The 21,417-nt window shown below is 51.2% G+C and overlaps 1 protein-coding gene across 12 annotated transcripts in view; it reads left to right on the top strand.

Moving 5' to 3' along the window:
- Window positions 1-21,417, top strand: part of LOC137658678 (zinc finger protein ZFP2-like) — a 196,301-nt gene that overhangs the window by 52,584 nt on the left and 122,300 nt on the right. For 7 of the 12 annotated variants that reach the window (XM_068393639.1, XM_068393649.1, XM_068393640.1 and 4 more), the window contains exon 2: window positions 15,076-15,181. The gene's annotated coding sequence lies outside the window, so the exon portion shown is untranslated. The remainder of the gene's footprint in view (window positions 1-15,075; window positions 15,182-21,417) is intronic. The other 5 variants (XM_068393647.1, XM_068393646.1, XM_068393645.1 and 2 more) reach the window with 1 other exon arrangement.

Genomic DNA, 21,417 nt, shown 5'->3' on the forward strand with positions numbered 1-21,417 from the left:
GTTGGCAATCCCCCTGCGTGTCCACCAGTGGGGGGATGCCTGCAGAGTTGCGCAGCAAGGTGACAGCAACTCGGGGCAGATGCCTGGACGGTCTCCGTGATATCCCTAGGGTATTGCGTCCCGTTCACAGCATGTCTCTCTCCCCTGACAGCGAATCCAGTGTCGTTGAGCTCTTTTGCCATGGAATCGGCAAAAGGGCAGGCCCTTCGGGCCGAAGTCCAGACCATGTTGGAGAAGGACGCTCTCCAGGAGGTCGTGGACGGGTCACCAGGCTTCTACAGTCGACTCTTTCTTGTTAGAAAGGCGTCTTGAGGCTGGAGACCAGTCATCGACCTCTCGACACTGAACGGGTTTGTCAAGCAGACTCCGTTCAGTATGGAGACGGCAGACACGGTCAGACTTGCAGTGAGACCACGAGACTTCATGTGCACACTGGATCTGAAAGACGCGTACTTCCAGATCCCAATCCATCCGTCTTCAAGGAAGTACCTGAGATTTTGCCTAGACAACAAGATCTACCAGTTCAAGGTGTTGTGTTTCGGTCTCTCCACAGCGCCTCAGGTGTTCACCAGAGTCTTCACCATCATCTCATCGTGGGCTCACAGGATCGGCATCCGTCTCCTTCGTTACCTGGACGACTGGCTGATCCTGGCAGACTCGGAGGCATTCCTACTTCGCCACCGAGACAAGCTCCTTGAAGTTTGCCAGGATCTGGGGATCGTGGTAAACCTCTAGAAGTCCTCTCTGCAGCCCTCTCAGAAACTGGTATATCTAGGCATGATCATAGACACCAATCTCCACAAAGCCTTCCCATCAGACGAAAGGATAGCAAGGCTCAGGAAGGTTGCGAAACCTTTCCTCAATCGAGAAGAACTCGCAGCCCAATCGTGGCTTCGTCTCCTCGGCCACCTCTCCTCTCTGACCCGTCTCGTCCCCAACAGTCGCCTCAGGATGAGATCCCTTCAGTGGCAACTGAAGTCTCGGTGGAGTCAAGGACTCGACTTCCCGGACATCCTGATCCCCATGGGATCTGCAGAACGAGCGGACCTCAGGTGGTGGGTGGCAGACGAGAACCTGCGAAAGGGAGTGGATCTTCTCGTCTCTACCCCGGATTTGATGCTGTTTTCGGACGCATCAAACAAGGGGTGGGGTGCCCACGTTCTGAACCACAGGGCCTCAGGCCTGTGGTCAGAATCAGAAAAGTACCTTCACATAAACCTGCTGGAGATGAAGGCCGTTTTCCTGGCCCTTCAAAAGTTCCACCAAGTCCTGGCGAGCCACTCCGTGGTGGTGATGAGCGACAACACCACGGTGGTGGCTTACATCAACAAGCAGGGAGGTACCTTTTTGGAACAGCTGTCCCATCTTGCAGTAGAGATCCTGAGATGGTCCGAAGTCCTCTCGATATCACTTGCGGCTCGCTTCATTCCAGACAAGAGGAATGTGCTCGCCGACAGTCTGAGCAGAGCGACGCAGATAGTTAGTATCGAGTGGTCTTGGATCCTCGGATAGCCAACAAAGTCCTGACTTTGTGGGGTTCCCCGACTGTAGACCTGTTCGCTACGGCGTTGAACACCAAGCTTCCGCTCTACTGCTCCCCAGTCCCGGACCCCAAGGCCCTCTGGCAAGATGCCTTCCAACAACGGTGGGACAACGTCGACGTGTACGCCTTTCCCCCATTTTGTCTGATGAGGAGGGTCCTCAACAAGACCAGAACATCGGTCAATCTCTCGATGACTTTGATAGCTCCGCTATGGCATCACGCAGAGTTGTTTCCGGACCTTCTGCAGCTCCTCACTGAGATCCCGAGGGAGCTCCCTCCACGTCAAGAGCTACTCAAACAACCACATTCCAATATCTTCCACAAAGCCGTAGCTTCGCTTCGACTTCACGCCTGGAGACTATCCAGCATCTCCTCAAAGAGAGAGGATTTTCTCAACAAGTTGTGGAAAAGATGTCTGGCCACCTGCGCAGGTCATCCGCAGGAGTCTACCAGGCGAAGTGGCGAGTTTTCTGTGGTTGGTGCCGTGGAAGGGGTATCTCTCCCCTCGATGCCACTTTACCAGCAATAGCGGAGTTCCTTGTGTATCTGCGGGAAGAAATGCGACTTTCAGTCTCGGCAGTGAAAGGCTATCGCTCAGCCTTAAGTCTTGCCTTCAGGCTCAAAGGAATGGACATTCCCTCCTCGCTGGAACTGTCTCTTCTCATACGGAGTTACGAACTTACCTGCCCTCAGTTGGAAGTGAGACCTCCTCCTTGGAACGTGGTTCGGGTCCTCAGGTCTCTTAAGAGGCCTGCCTACGAACCATTACGCCAGGCTTCTGATCGCCACCTTACCTGGAAGATGGTGTTCCGGCTAGCTTTGGCCTCGGCCAAGCGAGTCAACGAACTGCAGGGTCTCTCCTACGACGTCGCCCATTCAAGGGGATGGGGGGAGGTAACGTTCGGCTTCGTCCCTGAGTTTGTTGCTAAGACTCAGAACACGGGAGTGCCGGACCCTAGGTTCGACTGTTTCCAGGTCTCGAGTCTTCGTTCTGTAACAGATGACCCTGACCATCTCCTACTGTGCCCAGTCAAGAGTCTGAGGTTGTATCTTAAAAGAACAGCTGCAGTCCGCCCCCAGGTGCGAGCCTTGTTTGTTAGCACCGTGGAAACGAAGAGGAGGGTCATCAGGAATACCATCTCGGCCTGGATCCGCAAGGTGATCCACCTGGCCTTGAGTTCTGACCCTCCTCCGTCACGGCGCCCGAGGTCGCATAATGTCAGGGGCGTAGCTACATCCCTGGCCTTCAAGAAGAACTTTTCGGTGACGCAGGTCCTGCAAGCTGGGGTGTGGAAGCGTCAGACCACCTTCACGGCCCACTACCTGCAAGACGTGACACACAGAAGGCTCGATACGTTTTCTATCGGCCCTGTGGTGGCTGCACAACAGCTGGTCTAATCTCATGCTCCTAATTGGACAAGTAGCAGAGGGTTGAGGGCATTGTTACCTGGTTTTAGTGTGTGTGAATGAAAAGATCAGTCTGGCCCTTTTCTTTTCTTCATCCTCTCCTCCCTTGGGGAAAAACAGCATTCTGGGTCCTTTGCACAGCTGACCTCGAACCTCTGCAGGTAAGCCATGCTTCCTTGTGTTCCTAGTATTAAGTAGTAATACTGTCATGTCCCCATATCCTGACGAGGTGGTATTGGGTAAGTCCTAGCCTAGATTTCCTTCTAAAGAACTCCAGGGCAACTTCCTAGGACATGTCACTGCTCACCTTTACACACGACTTACGTAGGCCGCAGCAGCCCCTCAGCTGTCTGCGAAGCGCAGGGGCCCCAACTATTGAGTTGTTTTATGAATTCGGGTTCGGGGCCCCCGGGCAAGCCAAAGCCAGTATAGCAGGGGACTTACCTCCCTTCCTAAGGGTTAAGTCACCCCATGTAAATAGCGTGGTTTGTATTCAGTTACGGAACAAATGACAAATTCGTGGATAATTTGTATTTTTCCTAACGATACAAACCTTAGCTATTTACAGTTATGTGCCCGCCAGCCCTGTCTCCCAAGATAAGTCCTACCTCTAAGTAAAGTGAATCAATCACCGGTGTGTGTGAGGGGGGATGGGTAGCTAGCTACACCTCCCTACCCCCCCCGCTAACTAGCGGCGGGGTAGGAAACCCTCGTTAAAACCTTATGGCTCGTCATCGGCTGTCGCCAAAGTAATTACCCCATGTAAATAGCTAAGGTTTGTATCGTTAGGAAAAATACAAATTATCTACGAATGTTATATTTCTTCACGATCACACTTAACCGCATGCCAGCCTCGTATTTCTTGATTATTTCCATCTTCGTCTTCATAGAAAGCATCATCCTCTTCTTTCCCTGCACATCAGCAACCATGGCTAATAAAGTAATGTAATATCACAACATGGTATAGTGCAGTAGTCACAAAAGCAAAATCACAAGCACAAAATCAGTGCGTACGATACCGCTGCCGAAAGAAAAGGGAAGAGGAATGGTAATGCGTAGATGCATGATGGGATAAAGTACCGATGATGCTGACCAATAGGAGAGCAGGAGTGGGAGCACGGGAGGTTGGTAGCATGTTTACGGGCTGGCGGTGTGCAAATTTTAAAATCAGTCTCGGAGACAGTCGGGCTCTCGTACCGTACCTCATTTCATTGCGCAAAATATTTTTCATTATGTGTCGTAAAATTCTTCGCATCTTGTTTCACTGAGTGAAAATTTCGTAAGCAGATTCTTTCGTGTCGAGAGGTATGACTGTACAACCTCAAAAAAATGTCAGCAGCTTGCCCTTGTGCGCTAGCATGCTTCATCAGCACGGGGAAGGTCACGAGGAGGATCACAGAGAACACCATCTCTGCTTGGATTCGTAAGGACATTGACCTCGCACTAAATCATGATCCTATTCCGACATGTCGACCCAGAGCACACAACGTCAGGGGCATTGCTATGTACCTGGCCTTCAAACGAAACTACTTTGTGGCGCAGGTTCTACAAGCAGACGTGTGGAAGCGTCAGTTGATCTTCACCGCCCACTGCCTGCAAGACGTAACCCACAGGAGACTTGATACATTCTTAATCAGTCCTGTGGTGGCTGCACAACAACTGGTTTAACACCTCAAGCTCCTTGATGGACAAGTAGCAGGAGGTTGAGGGCATTGGATACCCGGTTTTAGTCCGAGTGAATGAATAAGAATGACTGGTTCTTTCTCTTTTTTATCTTTCCCTCTCCTTGGGAAATCAGCATATAGAGTCCTCTGTAAAGCTGACCTCAACCAGATGCAAGTAAACTATTGTTCCCTTGTGTAACCTGGTATTGTGTCAATATTATTACGTCCTCATACCCTGGTGAGGGGGCTATTGGGTATGTCTTGGGGACCTCAGACAATTTCTATGACTCAGAAGAACTCTTACCTTGAAAGTCACATTGCTAGTATCACAAAATCACAGCTTGTATATGCTGCAGACTAAGCATAGCATTTTAGCAAGGTGTAGGGTTTCCACCTATTATGCGGTAACACACATAGAGGGGAATCCCCCGGTCAAAGCCAAAAAGCCAGTTTGGCAGGGACTTGCACCCTCCTAATGGGCCAGTCTATCCCTATAAATAGTGTTGGTTTATATTTTACTTACGGAACAAATGACAAATTTGGGATTAATTCAGGGGGATGGCGACGAGTAACACTCAACTTCATCCCTGAGTTAGTGGCTAAGACTAAGGATCCGGCAGTTAACAGATCCAAGATTCGGACCCTTCTGGATTGAGAGTCTCTGTTCTATAACAGAGGACCCAGATCAGCTGTTACACTACCCTGTAAGGGGACTGAGGACATCCCTTATAAGAACCTCCAGAGCTTGCCCTCAGATCAGCGGGCTCTTCATGAGCACAGGAATGGTCAAGATAACAAAGAACTCAGTCTCTGTCTGGATTAAGCAATGGTTGTGTGAGGCATACAATCAGGCTCCTCTCCTTCCGGTCGTCGACCCCTAGTTCAGGTTGTCAGGGGTACCAGCACGTCCATGATGTTCAAGAAGAATTTCTCTGTGTCGCAGGTGGAAACAGTAAACTGTGTTCACCATCCACTACCTGCGAGACATAACCCACAGGAACCTAGATACTTTTACTTTTGGGCCTGTGGTGGGTGCACAAAACATGTGGGACAAGTAGCAGTCGGTTGAGGGCAAATGTTAACTGCGAGTAAGTCTAGAATGGATGTGTGAGTGACTGGCCAGTTCCTATTTCATTCTCCCCTCTCAGGGGGCTCAGCATCCGAGGAACTCTGCAAGCTGACCTCCTCTAAATGCAGGTGGGTTCCATCATCCCTTGTGTAGCCTGATTATGTGTATATATTTTTTTTTATGTCCCTAATCTCAAAGCGAGGTGGCGTTGGTAAAAATGTCTAGGTTAAGTGTGAAGTTTAACTCCAAAGTTACTCTTACCTGGTTAAGTCACATTGCTAAATTCTTACACCTAGCATGGATTGCCCTTGCCGTTAATCCAGATGTCAAGGTGTCTCTAAACAGGTTTTGTAAAGCAAAGATCAGTCACCAGCCATTTGGTTTTTGGACTTCCACCCACCATGGAGTGAGACTCTACTCTATTATTATTATTATTATTATTATTATTATTATTATTATTATTATTATTATTATTTATTATTATTATTATTTATTATTATTATTATTATTGTTTATTATTATTTATAATTATTATTATTATTATTATTATTATTATTATTATTATTATCAATTTCTAAGCTACAACCCTAGTTGGAAAAGCAGGATACTATAAACCCAAGGGGCTCCAATAGGGAAAATAGCCCAGTGAGGAAAGGAAACAGGGAAAATATTAAAATAAATATGTTCCGGAACTGAAATACAAACCACGCTATTTACATGGGGTAATTACTTCGGCGTAGCCATAAGAATTTTAACGAGGGTTTACTACCCCTCCTCTAGTTAGCAGGGGGGTAGGGAGGGGTAGCTTGCACACACAGTGTGAACTCCACTTTACTTTTGGCTCGGATGGCGAACGGATGTCTCCGCTCCCATCCTCGCTTGACGGCCATTAATGTTTTGTCTTTTTAACTTACTTTTTCTTATACTTAATATATTCAAACATTATTGATGTTTATGTATATTCTTGTGTACAGTATAGAATATAGTAAGTTTCCTTTTCAGTGTTGTGCGGTGTGTGTTGTGTACGTCTACGAGAGTGATCGCCGGCTTAGCCCTAGGCCACCACGATTCTCTTCTTGGTCACGGCTGTTCACTCCTAGGCCACCATGGTTGCCTTCGTGGAGTACGGCCCCTCTCTCGAGGTCGTTCACCTCTTACTCCGTACTACGTCTTCTACGATAGGTTCTCGGGCCGAGTCGCTATTTCGTTTTTATTTGTCTCAATTATTTTTATGAAATCTAATTGTATTTTTAACTTTTCAGCTCGGGGAACACGTCCCTTTGGGGGTCTGTGATTCTTGGAACATTCAAAGTCAGTTACATAATTATAGTTGTTATAATTCTGTTTTGTTAAGTTTTTTCGTCCTCCCCCCTCGCCCGTGCATGTCAGTGGGGGAGGAGGGCGCATACCTACTTTCGTTCTTATGTTGTATTTTCCCTCGGGGTATCTCTTCGGAGTTTCACCGGGGGAATTTCTGTTAAATAATTATTCTTTTTTATTTCCCAGTTTACGATGCTGTTTCTTCGTGCCTGTAGTGTGCCTTCGAAGCAGAGCTGTCCTGTTTATGCCTGGGGAGTCTGCTGTTGCCGCCGTCTCTCTAGGACATCGTCAGGGGCGTTCCCTTCTCTTAGAAGTTTCCCCGTGACTACTGTCAGCTCATCAATGCATCCAAGAACGATAAGGAGGTTCGCCTCCAGGGTAGTTAGTTAACTTCCCTTCTTACCCTTTTTCCTGGTCCTTAGGCGGTTATGCTCTTGGGGCTGAGCGACCGCCCTTGTAACTTGCTTAAGGGGCTGAGCGGTTGCAAGGCCGGACTATGGTACTGCGCCTGTGCTCTCGGGGCTGAGCGGTCGCTTCTGTAGCTACGCTCAAGGGACTGAGCAGCTGCAAGATCAGTCTTGACCTCTCGTCGAGGGAGGCCGCATTAAGGGCTCCTCTTCGGAGGAATGCTCCTTTTTGTCTCTTCTACGAATTGTCTCCTCCCGTTCGCGTGAGAGGACACTCATAGAGACTCCTCTCCGGAGGATTGTTCTTGTTTACGTCAGCTGATCTTACGGCCCTTGGGGGCTCCATCACCAGTCTCTTCTACAAAGTGCACACCTCTCTCATTCGCGAGAGAGGCCACTCATAGAGTCTCATCTTTGGAGGATTGTTCCTGTTGAAACAGCTTGCTGTTCAGTCACTAACACTTCTATGTTTAGTGACAGGGAAACTTCGGTTTCTCTTTTTCCCTGACCCTTCGGGGTCTCGGAACTTTAGTTACGCAGGTCCCTCGGGCTCTCATAACTTTAGTCACTTCTACACTTCGGTGATTAGTGACTGGGAAATTTCGGTTTCTCGTTGCGCTGACCCTTCGGGGTCTCGCAACTCAACCCCTCGGGGCCTCGCTACTCAGGCTACGTTAGACCTTTGGTCTCTCGTGCCCTCAGTGGACCTGCTGACCTGCCGTATCAGTTCCTGGCTGCTGACGCGCTTTGGGCGCTCACGCTCCCCATTATCCAACGGGCTCCTTTCCCTCCGGGGAAGAAGAGGCTTTCTCACATCGTGAGTAAGTCCCTTAAGCGGTAGGTATCCCCTGTGCGCCAACGTTCTCTTGCGCGCTAGCGCTCGGCTGCTGTTCCTGCTGTTCCTGAGACTGCCTTCCAGAGACATCCTGTTCTAGAGGCTGCTACCAACGTTCCCTGCGCATTAGCGCACATCGTTGGAGTTCCTGAGATAGCGCACAGGCGCTCACCAGCAGTTCAGCCTGTGGTGTCTCCAAGTCTCTTCTACGAAGGACACCTCTCCCGTTCGCGGGAGAGGTTCCTCACAGAGACCACTCCTCGGAGTGTTTAGCAGTACTTCCAGTTGATCGTCGGCTCTCTGAAGCAGACCTGCCTTGGTTCTCTTCAGGGGATGCCCTCCCTTTTAGGGACACATCCCAGTTCCTGATCTACGAGTTAGCTGATCCTTCGACCTAGCCCGCTCTCCAAGGATCTTATGCTGCGTACTGACGCGCAGGGGCACACGATCTTCACTCGCGCGTAAGCGTCGAAGATCGTCCGTGCGCGGGAAACCATCCCGCGCGCGATCTTCGAGGTCCGTCCGCCGATCGTCGAAGATCGTTAGCCGACGATCTTCTGATACGCGCTAGGCGCGCAAGCGCCGACGATCTTCATAACGCGTGTAAGCGCCGAAGATCCTTCCGCGCGCGGTAAACTATCCCGCGCGCGATCATCGAGGATTGTTAGCCGACGATCTTCTTATTCGCGTTAGGCGCGCAAGCGCTGACGATCTTCATAACGCGCGTAAGCGCCGAAGATCGTTCCGCGCGCGGGATTACAGTATTTCCCGCGAGCGATCATTGAGGTTCGTCCGCGCGCGGGATGGTTGCCCTCACGCGATCATCGTGGATCATCCGCGCGCGGTTTCCCGCTCACAATCACCGACGATCTTCTCTCGCGCTAATGCCGACGATCTTCGTACACGCGTTAACGCCGAAGATCGTCAGCGTTATTTCTTCCGCGCGCGGGATGGTTTCCCATGCGCAATCGCCGATGTTCTTCTGTCGCGCGCAAGCACCGGCGATCTCCTGTCGCTGAGATCGTCCGCCCGTGGGATGGTTTCCCACACAATTGCCCATGATCTTCTTTTGCGCACAAGCGCCGACGATCTTCATACGCGCGGAAGCGCTGAGGATCGTCCGCGCGGGCACCGAGGGTTTCCCCCGTGCGATCGCCGATACACCCACGCTCACGCGAGTACGCTCACGCGAGTACGCGTGCGCGCGAACGCGGTTATCCTGCTACGCATATTTCATTCACGCGCTACCCATAACTGTGCTTTTCGCGCAATCACCAGCGTGATCGGCGCACCGTTCTCCAACACGATCACGCCCGGATTACATTAGGGATTCTGGCGGTCAGGCCACCTTCGCGTCCCCCTCCCCGCAGCGCAGAGCAGTGCCCTCTCCAGAGGAGGGGAGGTTTCCGGACAGGTCAAAGGTCTCTTCTCCCTTCATTGCAGATTCTCTACCGGGGAACCCTCATGTGTCAACTCCTCCAAGGGATCGAACGATCCTCTTCCCTCCAGAGTTACTATCTGACAGCGCGACGGACAGTCAGCGACCCTGGTGGGACACCGTTGTCAGAGCGCTTACGCAGGCGATGAGCCTGTGATTTCTGACTGGGGTCACTGATCAGTAGCAACTTCCTCCCCCCCTGAAGAGGGAGAGAGGAATCCCTGACATGGTATCTCCTCCAAGGACTATCCTGTCTCTTCGCGAGTCCTTACGCAGGCTCCTATCCCTCCTCAGACTTCTCCCCCTCCCCTGCGGATGAGCATTACCCATCCCCAGGAGGGTCGGAAGATCCGGTCCTCTCCCCCATCACACCAAAGGGGGAATCCCCGCCTCTTCCTGAGAAATCTTCTTGTGCGGAGGGGGTGAAAGCCTTACATCCTTCATTGCTGGAGTCCTGTTTCCTTCCTAGGAGGGAACCGAAGGCCCAGTCTTCCGCAAGGATCCGACAGGAACCAGATGGACCCTTGGAGCATGTCTGCGAGTCTCTCCAGGAAGAGCCTCTGGGGATGGGAGACCTCGCTACCAGTCCATCAGGAGGAGAGCTCCAGGGGTCGGAACTCTCGTTCTGGCAGGTCCTGACTCTCAAGAGGATTTTCAAGGGGACCCCAGACCCAGAGATTCCTCCTCGTGAAGGGAAGGATACGGTCCGGGACCGAATCTACGCCATCCAGGAACTCCCTAGGGTCGGTGCAGCTTTGCCCTGGTCTCAGGGAATGAAGAGTGCCAGAGACAAGGCTGAGGGCCAGCTCTCTGAGCTTGCCTCCTTCAATAGATCCAGTGTCGGTAACGAGCCCCTCCCTCCTCCCTGGGTAGGGATCGGTAAGGGGACGGGCCCCCCGGGCAGAAGTCCAGATCATGTTGAAGAAGCGCTCCCTCCAAGAGGTTGCGAACGGGTCCCCAGGCTTCTTTAATCAACTCCTCCCTGTGAGAAGGCGTCTGGAGGCTGGAGACCGGTCATCGACCTCTCGACACTTAACAGGTTTGTCAAACAGTCTCCGTTCAGCATGGCGATGGCAGACATGGTCAGTCTTGCGGTGAGACCACAAGACTTCATGTGTATACTGGACCTGTAGGACGCATGCTTCCAATCCCGGTCCACCCGTCTTCAAGGAAGTACTTTGGATTTTGCCTGGGAGACAGATATACCAGTTCAAGGTGCTGTGCTTCGGTCTCTCCACAACACCTCAAGTGTTTGCCGAGGTGTCCACTCTGATCTCTTTATGGGCTCACAGGATCGGCATCCGTCTCCTCCGTTTCCTGGGCGACTGGATGATCCTAGCAGACTCTAAGGCAACCCTTCTTCGCCATCGGGACAAGTTTCTCGGACTTGCCAAGTTCTAAGGATCATGGTGTTCCTTGAGAAGTCCTCCCCGCAGCCCTCTCAGAGTCTGGTATACCTAGGCATGGTCTTAGACTCCAATCTCCCAAAGCCTTCCCTTCAGACGGCAGGATTGCAAGGCTGAGGAAGGTCGAGAGACCTTTCCTAACACGAGAAGAACCTCCAACCCAAACGTGGTTACGTCTCCTCGACCATTTCTCCTCCCTGGCCCGTCTGGTTTCCAACAGTCACCTCAGGATGAGTTTTCTCCAGTGGCGACTCAGGTCGTGGTGGAGTCAGGGACAAGACTCCCCGGACACCTGGATCCCTATGGGACAACTGGAACGGACGGACCCCCAGTGGTGGGTAGCAGACGAGAATCTACCAAAGGGAGTGGACCTTCTCGTCCTCCCTCCAGACTTGATGCTGGTTTCGGACGTGTCAAAGAAAGGGGGGGGGGGGCGCATTCTGAGCCACGGGACCTCAGGCCGGTGGTCAGAACCAGGAAGTTACCTTCTCTAGACCTACTAGAGATGAAGGCCGTGTTTTTGGCACTTCAGTAGCTCCACCAAGCCTGGCGGACTACTCTGTGGTTGTGAGGATCGACAACTCCACAGTGATGGCTTACATGCTCAGACAGGAAGGTACTTTTTCAGAACAGCCATCCCATCTTGCAGTAGAGATACCGAGATGGCCCGAGTACCTCTCGATCACTCTAGCAGCTCGCTTTATTCCGGGCAAAGGAATGGGCTCGCCGACAGTCTGAGCAGTGCAACACAGATACTAGATACCGAGTGGTCTTTGGATCCTCAAGTAGCCTACAAAGTCCTGACTCTGTGAGGCTCCCCTCTGTGGACCGGTTCGCTACAGCGCTGAGCTGCAAGCTCCCGCTGTACTGCTCCCCGGTCCCGGACCCCAAGGGCCTCTCGCAGAATGGCTCACCAGTCCTTCTGTAACTCCTTACGGAGCCTCCGAGGGAACTCCCTCCACGTCACGGGTTACTCACACAACCACATGCCAACGTCCTCCATGAAGCCGTAGCTTCGCTTCGACTTCACACCTGGAGACTATCCAGCATCTCCTCATAGAAAGAGGATTTAGGATGTCTGGACACCTGCGCAAGTCTTTCGCAGTAGTCTCCCAGGTGAAGGGGCGAGTTACTGTGGTTGGTGTCGTGGAGAGGGTATCCTTCCACACGATGCCACTCCCAGCAGTAGCGGAGCTCCTCGTGTTTTGCGGGATGAAATGTGCCTTTCAGTTTCGGCTGTGAAAGGCTATCTCTCAGCCTTAAGTCTTGCCTTCAGGCTTAAAGGATAGACATTTCTCCCTCGCTTGAACTCTCTCTCCTCATACCAAGCCATGTTCTCTCCTGCCCTCAGTCGGAAGTGAGACCTCCTCCTTGGAACATGGTTCGATTCCTCAAGTCTCTAAAGAGACCTCCCTACGAACCACTATGTAAGGCCCCAGATCACCACCTTACCGGGTAGACAGTGTTCCTGCTAGCCTTATCCTCGACCAAGCGAGTTACATGGTCGGTCTCTCTTACGACTTCTTCCATTCAAGGGGATAGGGGGAGGTAGCGTTCAGGTTCGTCCCTGAGTTTTGTTGCCAAGACTCAGAATCGGGGAGTGCCGGACCCGCGGTTCGACTCTTTCCAGGTTTCGAGTCTCCATCCTGTAACAGATGACCCAAACCATCTCCTACCTTGCCAGTAGGGAGTCTGAGGTGGTGTCTTAAGAGAACAGCTGCAGTTCGTCCCCAGGTTCAAGCCTCGTTCGTGGACACTGGAAAAACGAAGAGAAGGGTCACCAGGAATACCATCTCAGCCTGGGTTCGCAGGGTGTTACTCCTGGCCTTGAATCCTGACCCTTCTCCGTCACATCGCCCTAGAGCGCATGATGTCAAGGGCGTAGCTACGTCCTTGCCCTTCATGAAGTATCATTCAGTGACGCAGGTCCTGCAAGCTGGGGTGTTGAAGCATCAGACCACCTTCACAGTCCTTTACCTGGAAGACATGACCCACAGGAGGCTCGATACGTTTTTTTTCGGCCCTGTGGTGGCTGCACAACAGCTGGTCTAAACCTCAGGCTCCTTAATGGACAAGTAGCTGAAGGTTGAGGGCATTGTTACCTGGTGTTAGTCTGCATGAATGAAAAGATCTGTCTGGCCCTTATTCTTTTCTTCATCCTCTCCTCCCTTGGAGAAAGCAGCATCCTGGGTTCTCTGCACAGCTGACCTCAAACCACTGCAGGTAGACCATGCTTCCTTGTGTTCCTAGTATTAAGTGTAATACTGTCATGTCCCCATACCCTGACGAGGTGGTATTGGGAGAGTCCTAGCCTAGATTTCCTTCTGAGGAACTCCAGGTCAACTTCCTAGGACGAGTCACTTTTCACCTTCGCACACACCTTACGTAGGCCGCGGCAGTTTCACAACCGCTAGCGAGGAGCAGGGATTCCCTATTGTCCGAGTACTTAAACGCTCGAATATGGAATCCCCGGGCAAGCCAAAGCCAGTATGGCAGGGACTTACCACCCTTCCTAAGGGTTAAGTCACCCCATGTAAATAGCGTGGTTTGTATTTCAGTTACGGAACAAATGACAAATTCGTAGATAATTTGTATTTTTCCTAACTACAGTATACAAACCTTAGCTATTTACACATATTTGCCCGCCAGCCCTGTCCCCCAAGATAAGTCCTACCTCTAAGTAAAGTGGAGTTCGCACTGTGTGTGTGAGGCCCCCGCTAACTAGCGGAGGGGTAGTAAACCCTCGTTAAAATTCTTATGGCTCGTCATTCAGTTACGCCGAAGTAATTACCCCATGTAAATAGCTAAGGTTTGTATAGTTAGGAAAAATACAAATTATCTACGAATTTGTCATATTTCCTGTATAAACTAAAAACTTCAACAAAACAATTGGAAGAGAAAGAAAATAGAATAGTGTGCCCGGGTGTACCCTCAAGCAAGAGAACTCTACCCTAAGACAGTGGAAGACCAAGATACTGTAGAGACTATGGCAGTACCCAAGACTAGAGAACAATAGTTTGATTTTGGAGTGTCCTTCTCCTAGTAGAGCTGCTTACTGTAGCTAAAGAGTCTCTTCTACCTTTATCAAGAGGAAAGTAGTCACTGAGCAATTACAGTGCAGTAGTTAATCCCTTGGGTGAAGAAGAATTGTTTAGTAATCTCAGAGTTGTCAGGTGTATGAGGAAAGAGGAGAATATGTAAAGAATAGGCCAGACTATTCGGTGTATGCGTAGGCAAAGGGACAATGAACCGTAACCAGAGAGAAGTATCCAATGTAGTACTGTCTGTCTAGTCAAAGGACCCCACAACTCTTTAGTGGTAGTAAAGAGCATAATGGTTTGTATATACTGTACAGTAATGTAGTGTCAGAACAAATAACAAATTTGGAAATAATTTGTATTTTTCCTAACAATACACCTACTGGTCCCACCATAACCTTCCCCCGGAAGTCAAGCTGCAATTGCAAAGTGACGGTTTGTTACTAGTACAGGTGTGAGCGGGTTGGCTAGTTTACCCCCTCGTTTCCCAGTTGCTAACTAGCGGAGGGTAGTTACACCTCATAAAAATCTTGACAGCTGGTTTCAGCTATCGTCAAAATACTTCTCCACTGTAAAGAGCTCCATGTTGTATAGTTAAGAAAAATACATATCATTTCCAAATTTGTCATATGTTTTTTATGTTAACCAGTAAAGCATTATGAATTAATTTTAGATCCTCTTGCATTGAGTGGGATATTTGTAATGTTTTAATCTCACCCATTTGGCTTTTTTTTTGAGTTTGTGGCCAAAACTTAAAACTTATGAACCCTTGATGAAAGATTATGTTAATTTTTTTGTCCCCTCCATTTGCTTACCATCGGTGGGGATGTGGATAGGATACTTCTCTGTTTCACATGAGTGTCTTCTTTTATTCTGTTTCAAACTCATCAGCTTAATCCTGAATGCTAGTGTCTTTTTTTTAGTGCAATAAAGTATAATTTTTTCCAGGTGAAACCTCATGAACTGAAGAGGAACCTATCAGTTACACAGGAAATTAAGACAAATGTCGGCAGCCGTCAGTCTGATACATGTGCTGGACCAACCCCTGATGTAGGTAAGGTACACAAAGGAATACCCCATTGTGAGTTTCTACTAAAAAACTAATGATTTTCTCCAATCTTTCAAGATGGGTGGGGTGTGGTAGAGCATTGGCACAGGCCCATTTCTTGTACTGTATTGGCCTTCAGGATGATAAGCTACCTCCTACTTGTTTCATAAGTTCTTTTAAAAAAAATTTGAAACTCATTCTGACTCAGATCCAATAATTTTTAGCCTCCCTGTACCAAGCTGTGTAGTAGCTTACAGGAGTCATTCTCCTTTTGCTCATATACTATTATGACTGAGAAGACTAAATTTTTTGATGGAAATGATCAATTGACATCTAGTTAGAGGATAATTATTTACATTTTTCTAGGCTTTCCAACTTGTCTTAAGCCAACCTTTAGTCACCATTTCCATTACTTTTCAGAATGCTCTTAAATAAAAGACTGGTTTGTATATGTAGGAAAATATAAATTGTTTAAACAAAATTTGTCATTTGTTCCGTAACTGAAATACAAACCACGCTATTTACATTGGGTTTACCTTTTAGCATAGCTGAAATGGCGAGCCATTAGAATTTAACGAGGATGTATTACCCCCGTGCTAGTTAGCAGGGGGTAGGGGAGTAGTAGCTAGCTACCCCTCCCCCCCTCACACACCGGTGAATTGCTTCACTTTCACTTTTGGCTCGGACATGGACAGATGTCTCTGTCTTTGTCCTCGCTTGGCAGCCATTGTTTGTCTTTACTTAATCACTTACTTTTCTTTTACTCAATATATATGTAAACATTTTCTCATGTTTATGTATATATTTGAGTATAGAAATCAGTAAGTTTCCTTTTCAGAGTTTGTGCTTGTGTGTGTAGTGTACGATATCTCCATGGAGCCCTTGGCAGTTAGGCCACCATGGTGTAATTTCATGGGTTGCGATCGAGTTTGACTTCGGTCTTTCTCTCTCTCTCTCGAGGTCGTTCACCCTTTTACTACGTTACTTTTACTACGCCTTTGTAGCTTCCTTCCCGTGTGGGGAGGTTGCTACGCCGTACGTTTTGTCTCAATTAGTTTATGAATCTAATTGTATTTGTTTATTTTTCAGCTTTTTAGAACGATTCCTTTCGGGGTTTTCGTTCTTTCTTTAGTGTTCATTCATTTTTAAATTACATAATTACATAGTTACATAATTATAATTGTTATAATTCTGTGTTGGTTACAGCTCTCCTTCCGTGAGTGTAAGTGGTTGGGTGCACGTGCCTGTTGTGTAATTCTTGTGTTCCTTTCCCTTGGGATTCCTCTTCGGAGCCTTCCCGGGGGAATGAATGTTAACTAATGATTTTTGTTTTATTTTTCACAGTTACCGATCTAGTTCGTTTCTGTAATGTGACAACGGAGTGAGCTGTCTTGTTGGGGCCTGGGGATTCGGCTGTTGCTGCCTCCCCTATAGATCTTCGTCTGGGGCGTGTCTCCTTCTCCTGGAAGTACTCCCGTGATGATTGACAGCTCTCCAGTTCATTTTAGAACACTCAGGAGGCTCGCCTCCTTGGGTGGGTAACTTTCCTTCCGAGGGAAGTTTTTCCTGTCCAGGCTTGAGTTTTTCCCCTTTGGGGGGTTCTTCTCTTGCCTTTTTTTCATGCGACTATGCTCTTGGTGCTGAGCGGTCGCACCTGCAGTTACGCTCAAGGGGCTGGGCAACTGCAGGAGCCCCTCTTCGGAGGATTGCTCCTTTTAGGTCACTGGTTGACCCGTCTCTTCTACGAAGTGTTTCTCTTTCGTTCGCAAGAGAGTATACTCATAGAGACTCCTCTTCGGAGGACTCTTATGCTGTTGTTGCTGTTGGCTGCCTTCGCCGTAAAGCTCACCGTCCGCTACGTCGTAAGGGCCTCCCATCTCCCTATAAGGGTGCCAAGAGGCGCCTTTTTGAATCTCCGTATGCAGCCTACAACTCCTTCTTCTTGATCTTCCGCCCCTGGTGCAGATGGACAGCAGTCTGACCTCGTCTTCCGACGGGCAACGGTCTTCCCGACCGACAACGGACTTCAGTCTCCCGATGGACAGACAACGGTCTTCCGACGGACATCAGTCTCCTGACGGACAACGATCCCTTCGGGGCAAAGGGTTGCCTCCCACGGGGGTTCTTCCCTTGCGTGTCAGGGTTCCCCTGCGCGCCCTTCTGCATTGTTCTCTCCTGCTCAGCGTTAGCACACAGGCGCTCTCCTGCTCATCAGCGCTTTCCTGATCGCTAGCGCGCTCCTGTTCGCCAGCGCTCTCCTGTTCGTCAGCACTCTCCTGATGATCATCTCTGCTGTTCCTGTTGGTTCCTGTTACGAGCCCTGTGCACCCACGTTCGCCCTCGCGATCTGGAACTTCGGTTCAGGTCTTGGACAAGGACTCTTCTTCTACGCACAGGCTTCCACGCGTTGCCTTCTGCTCGCCAGCGACCACAGACGCGTCAACGTTCGCCTGCTCGTCAGCAATCTCTTACGCGTCAACGATCGCCATCGATCTGCACGCGTGTCAGTTCCCCTGGACACCATCAGTAGCGATCTAGCGCTCACCTGCTGTGGACCACGATCTCCGGTAGCTGAGTCTTGCTGTAGATCTTCCTCCTGCTCGCCAGCGCTCACCTTTACTTCTGTCCTTCTGTGCGCCAGCTTTCTTCAATCGCCAGCGCACATCTGCGCGCCCTTTTTTGCCACGCACCTATGGGCGCCAGCGGTTTTTTCTGACTGTCTAGGATCGCCTGATTAACAGCTTGCTTCAGCGCTCACCTTCCTGATGGTCTCTTACGCGTTAGCGATCGCCTACGCGCCCGCGCGATTCTTCGCCTGCGCGCTAGCGTTTTGTTTACGCACCACTGCTCGCTTGCCGATGCGCCATCACTTGCAGATGCACCATCGCTTGCCGATGTGCCATCGCTTGCCAACGCGCCGTCACTCGCCTACGGGCCATCGCTCGCCAGAATGCGCCATCACTCGTCAATGTGCCATCGCTCGTCAACGCGCCATCGCTCGTCAATGCGCCATCACCCGCCTACGCGCCATCGGTCTCCCGACCGCCTGCGCTCACCCGTACGCCCACGTGCCTGCGCGTCCACGCGCCCACGTGCCCGCGCGACCGCACACCCACGTGCCCGCGCTCCTACGCTAATGCGTGACCGCGCTCCTACTCTAATGCGTGACCGCGCACATGGGCTCCAATGTTCGCCCGCGCGCAAACCAACGGTGTTCCGTCGCGCGGACCGACGGTGTTCCGTCGCGCGGACCGACGGTGTTCCGTCGCGCGGACCGACGGTGTTCCGTCGCGCGGACCGACGGTGTTCCGTCGCGCGGACCGACGGTGTTCCGTCGCGCGGACCGACGGTGTTCCGTCGCGCGGACCGACGGTGTTCCGTCGCGCGGACCGACGGTGTTCCGTCGCGCGGACCGACGGTGTTCCGTCGCGCGGACCGACGGTGTTCCGTCGCGCGGACCGACGGTGTTCCGTCGCGCGGACCGACGGTGTTCCGTCGCGCGGACCGACGGTGTTCCGTCGCGCGGACCGACGGTGTTCCGTCGCGCGGACCGACGGTGTTCCGTCGCGCGGACCGACGGTGTTCCGTCGCGCGGACCGACGGTGTTCCGTCGGCTTGATTCCTGCAGTATCCATTGCTCGCCTATGGGTCATCACTCGGCGACCACCAGCTCTCGCCCTTCCTACCACGCTCGCCCTCCTTCTGCGCTCCTTCGCGCAGTTTTGTTTGCGTTCCTGCGTGGGCGCTTCCACGTTCGGCCACACGCAAACCATTGATTCACCATCGCGCGAGCACCAGGGCGATTGCGACCGCGATTCCCGTTGGGGTTTCGCAACATGGCCAGCCTGGCGAGTCTTCTGGAGCGTATTTCCAGAACTCGGCCTCACCCCGTAAACGCAGAGCATGGCACTTGCGAGAGCAGGAAGAATCTTCAGGGAGGTCTGAGCAATATTCTTCTTTCCAGAACCTGGGTTAGCCCTTCCCCGTCATTCCCAGGGAGCTTTCCCTTCGAGATTCCTCCATCGGCCAAGGGGTGACTAGTTTACCCCTTCCTCTTCTCCATCTCGTGAAAGGGTCTTACTAGGTCCTTTCCCTCCTCGGTTGCGACCCAAGGTTTTGTACAAGGAAGCTCCAGGAAGATCATGGGTACTTTCCTCCTCTTGGGCTCAAGCACCTTGGCTCTTCATCGCCAAGTTTCGAACTTGCGGGCAAGCTAGATGTTGGACCATCTGGACGCAATGACCGAGGGCTTCCTCTCGGGTGTCTCATCTGTGGATGTCGACAATCTCAGACACCCTTCCATCCTTGGGAAGAGCTTGTTTGTGCCCAAGGACAGAGACATAGACAGCGGTTGTGCGGAGGAAGTTGACTTCTGTTTTCACTCCTCCAAGGCGCTTTCTTCCAGACCCTGCAGGGCTCCAGCGCCTCTTTCTTTCAGCCTCGTCGGCCTAAGTTATTGGACCGGCTACGACAACTAAGACAAGGTGTCCAATACCAGTCCCCTCCTATCAGGAACAGGTAGCACGGGAGGCTCTCCCGGGGGGGCATAATCCTAGAGGGAGCGGCAGAGTTCACGAACTCTAGGATTGGCAACCCCCCCTTGCAGGTCTCACGCTGTAAGGATGCCTAAGGTTACTCATCCGGATAACAGTTTCCCGATGCCGATTCCTGCACGATCTCCGTGATCAGCCAAGGATATCGCGCCTGCCGTCTCTGTCAACGAATTCACTGTCACTGAACCTCTATGCCATGGGGTCGGCAAGAGTTTTGCCCGTTTGGGCAGAATGATCCATGCCTTAGGAGAAGGTCCTCCATAGGATCGTCGACGGCTTCACCCCCTGGCTTCTTCAGTCGATCCTTTCTCGTAGGAAAGCATCTGAGATGGGAATTCCATAGTCGACCTCTCAGCTCTGATCAAGTTTGTCGAACAAACTTCGTCCAGCGTGGAACAGCAGAATTGATCAGACTGGTAACGAGGCGACAGGACTCCTTAGGGCCTGGATCGGAAGGACGGGTACTTTCAGTTTCCATTCCATCCATCTTCCAGGAAGCTCTTGGAATTCAGCCTAGACTACAGGTGTTCCTGCTTAAGATGCAGTGTGGCGATCCCGCCGTGGCATCGCAGGTTTTTCCCCAGAGAACTCTCCCTGCTTTCCTCATGGCCGCTCAGGATCAGGCTTCCGCCTCCTTCGCCTTTTGGAGGTCTGGTCAACTCCGGTAGGCTCGGGTTCGACCTTCTTCAACGCCGGGACAAGCTTCCGGATCCTTACCATGAGTGGGGGTTCATGGTAATTTGCTAGGAGCCTTGTCTACTTCTGCCTCAACATCTGGAGTATCTAGCCATGATATTGAGTCAACGGCCTTAACACGTTGGAAACCCCGCTTCTCGTCCGTCCAGCGAGGTTAAGCAATGTCGGGTCTGGTCGGTACTTGGATGGGTAACCGCCTGGGGACGCCAGATTGTGTTTCCGCCTCCTCCGAGCCTTCCCCTCAGTTGACTGTGGCAAGGCTGAGGAGAGTCGCAGTACCTGTTCTCAGTCAAGCAGAGCTCTCAGCCCTACCTTGGAACGTTTCCTAGGTCTCTTTTCCTCATTGACCCGTCTAAAGTTCCGAACGGTCGCCTCAGGATAAGTTCCCTATGGGGCGGCCCAAGTTCCGGTGGTTTCAAAGCAACGATTAACCAGACTTTCTGGCCCCTATGGGACCAGCGGAACGATTAGACCTGCGATGGGTGTTGACCTATGGAACCTCTTGATGGGAGTGGATATTCTCGTCCTTTCCCCACAGTTTTGATGCTGTTCTCGGACTCGTCAAAGAAAGGGGGGTGGGGGGTGGGTGGCATGTTCTGGTTCAGGCCTATGGTCAGGACCTGAAGGATACCTCTCCATTTAGGCAGGGTTAGGGGCCGTAGTCTGGCCCCTCTACAGATCCTACAGCTTCTGCCGAGTCGCTCCATGCGCGACGACTTCATGGTACAGTACTGGCGTGTTCCAACCAGCAAGGGACGCATTTTCATACCTTCGCATCTTGCAGTAGAGATATTGAGATGATTTGAGATCCTCTCAATACCACCATCGGCTCGCTCATTACGGGCAGAGGAATGTTCTCTCCGACTATCTGAGCAGAGCCTAGTAGAGAGATTGTACCTGTCGGTCTTTGGCCTTTAGTAACCAGCATGTCCTGGCCTGGGGGACCTGATCGCAACAGCTTGGAACCTCAAGCTTCTGCTGTTCTTCCCCCCA

Source organism: Palaemon carinicauda, chromosome 19, assembly GCF_036898095.1.
Source record: "Palaemon carinicauda isolate YSFRI2023 chromosome 19, ASM3689809v2, whole genome shotgun sequence".
In the NCBI taxonomy this organism is placed as follows: Eukaryota; Metazoa; Arthropoda; class Malacostraca; order Decapoda; family Palaemonidae; genus Palaemon; species Palaemon carinicauda.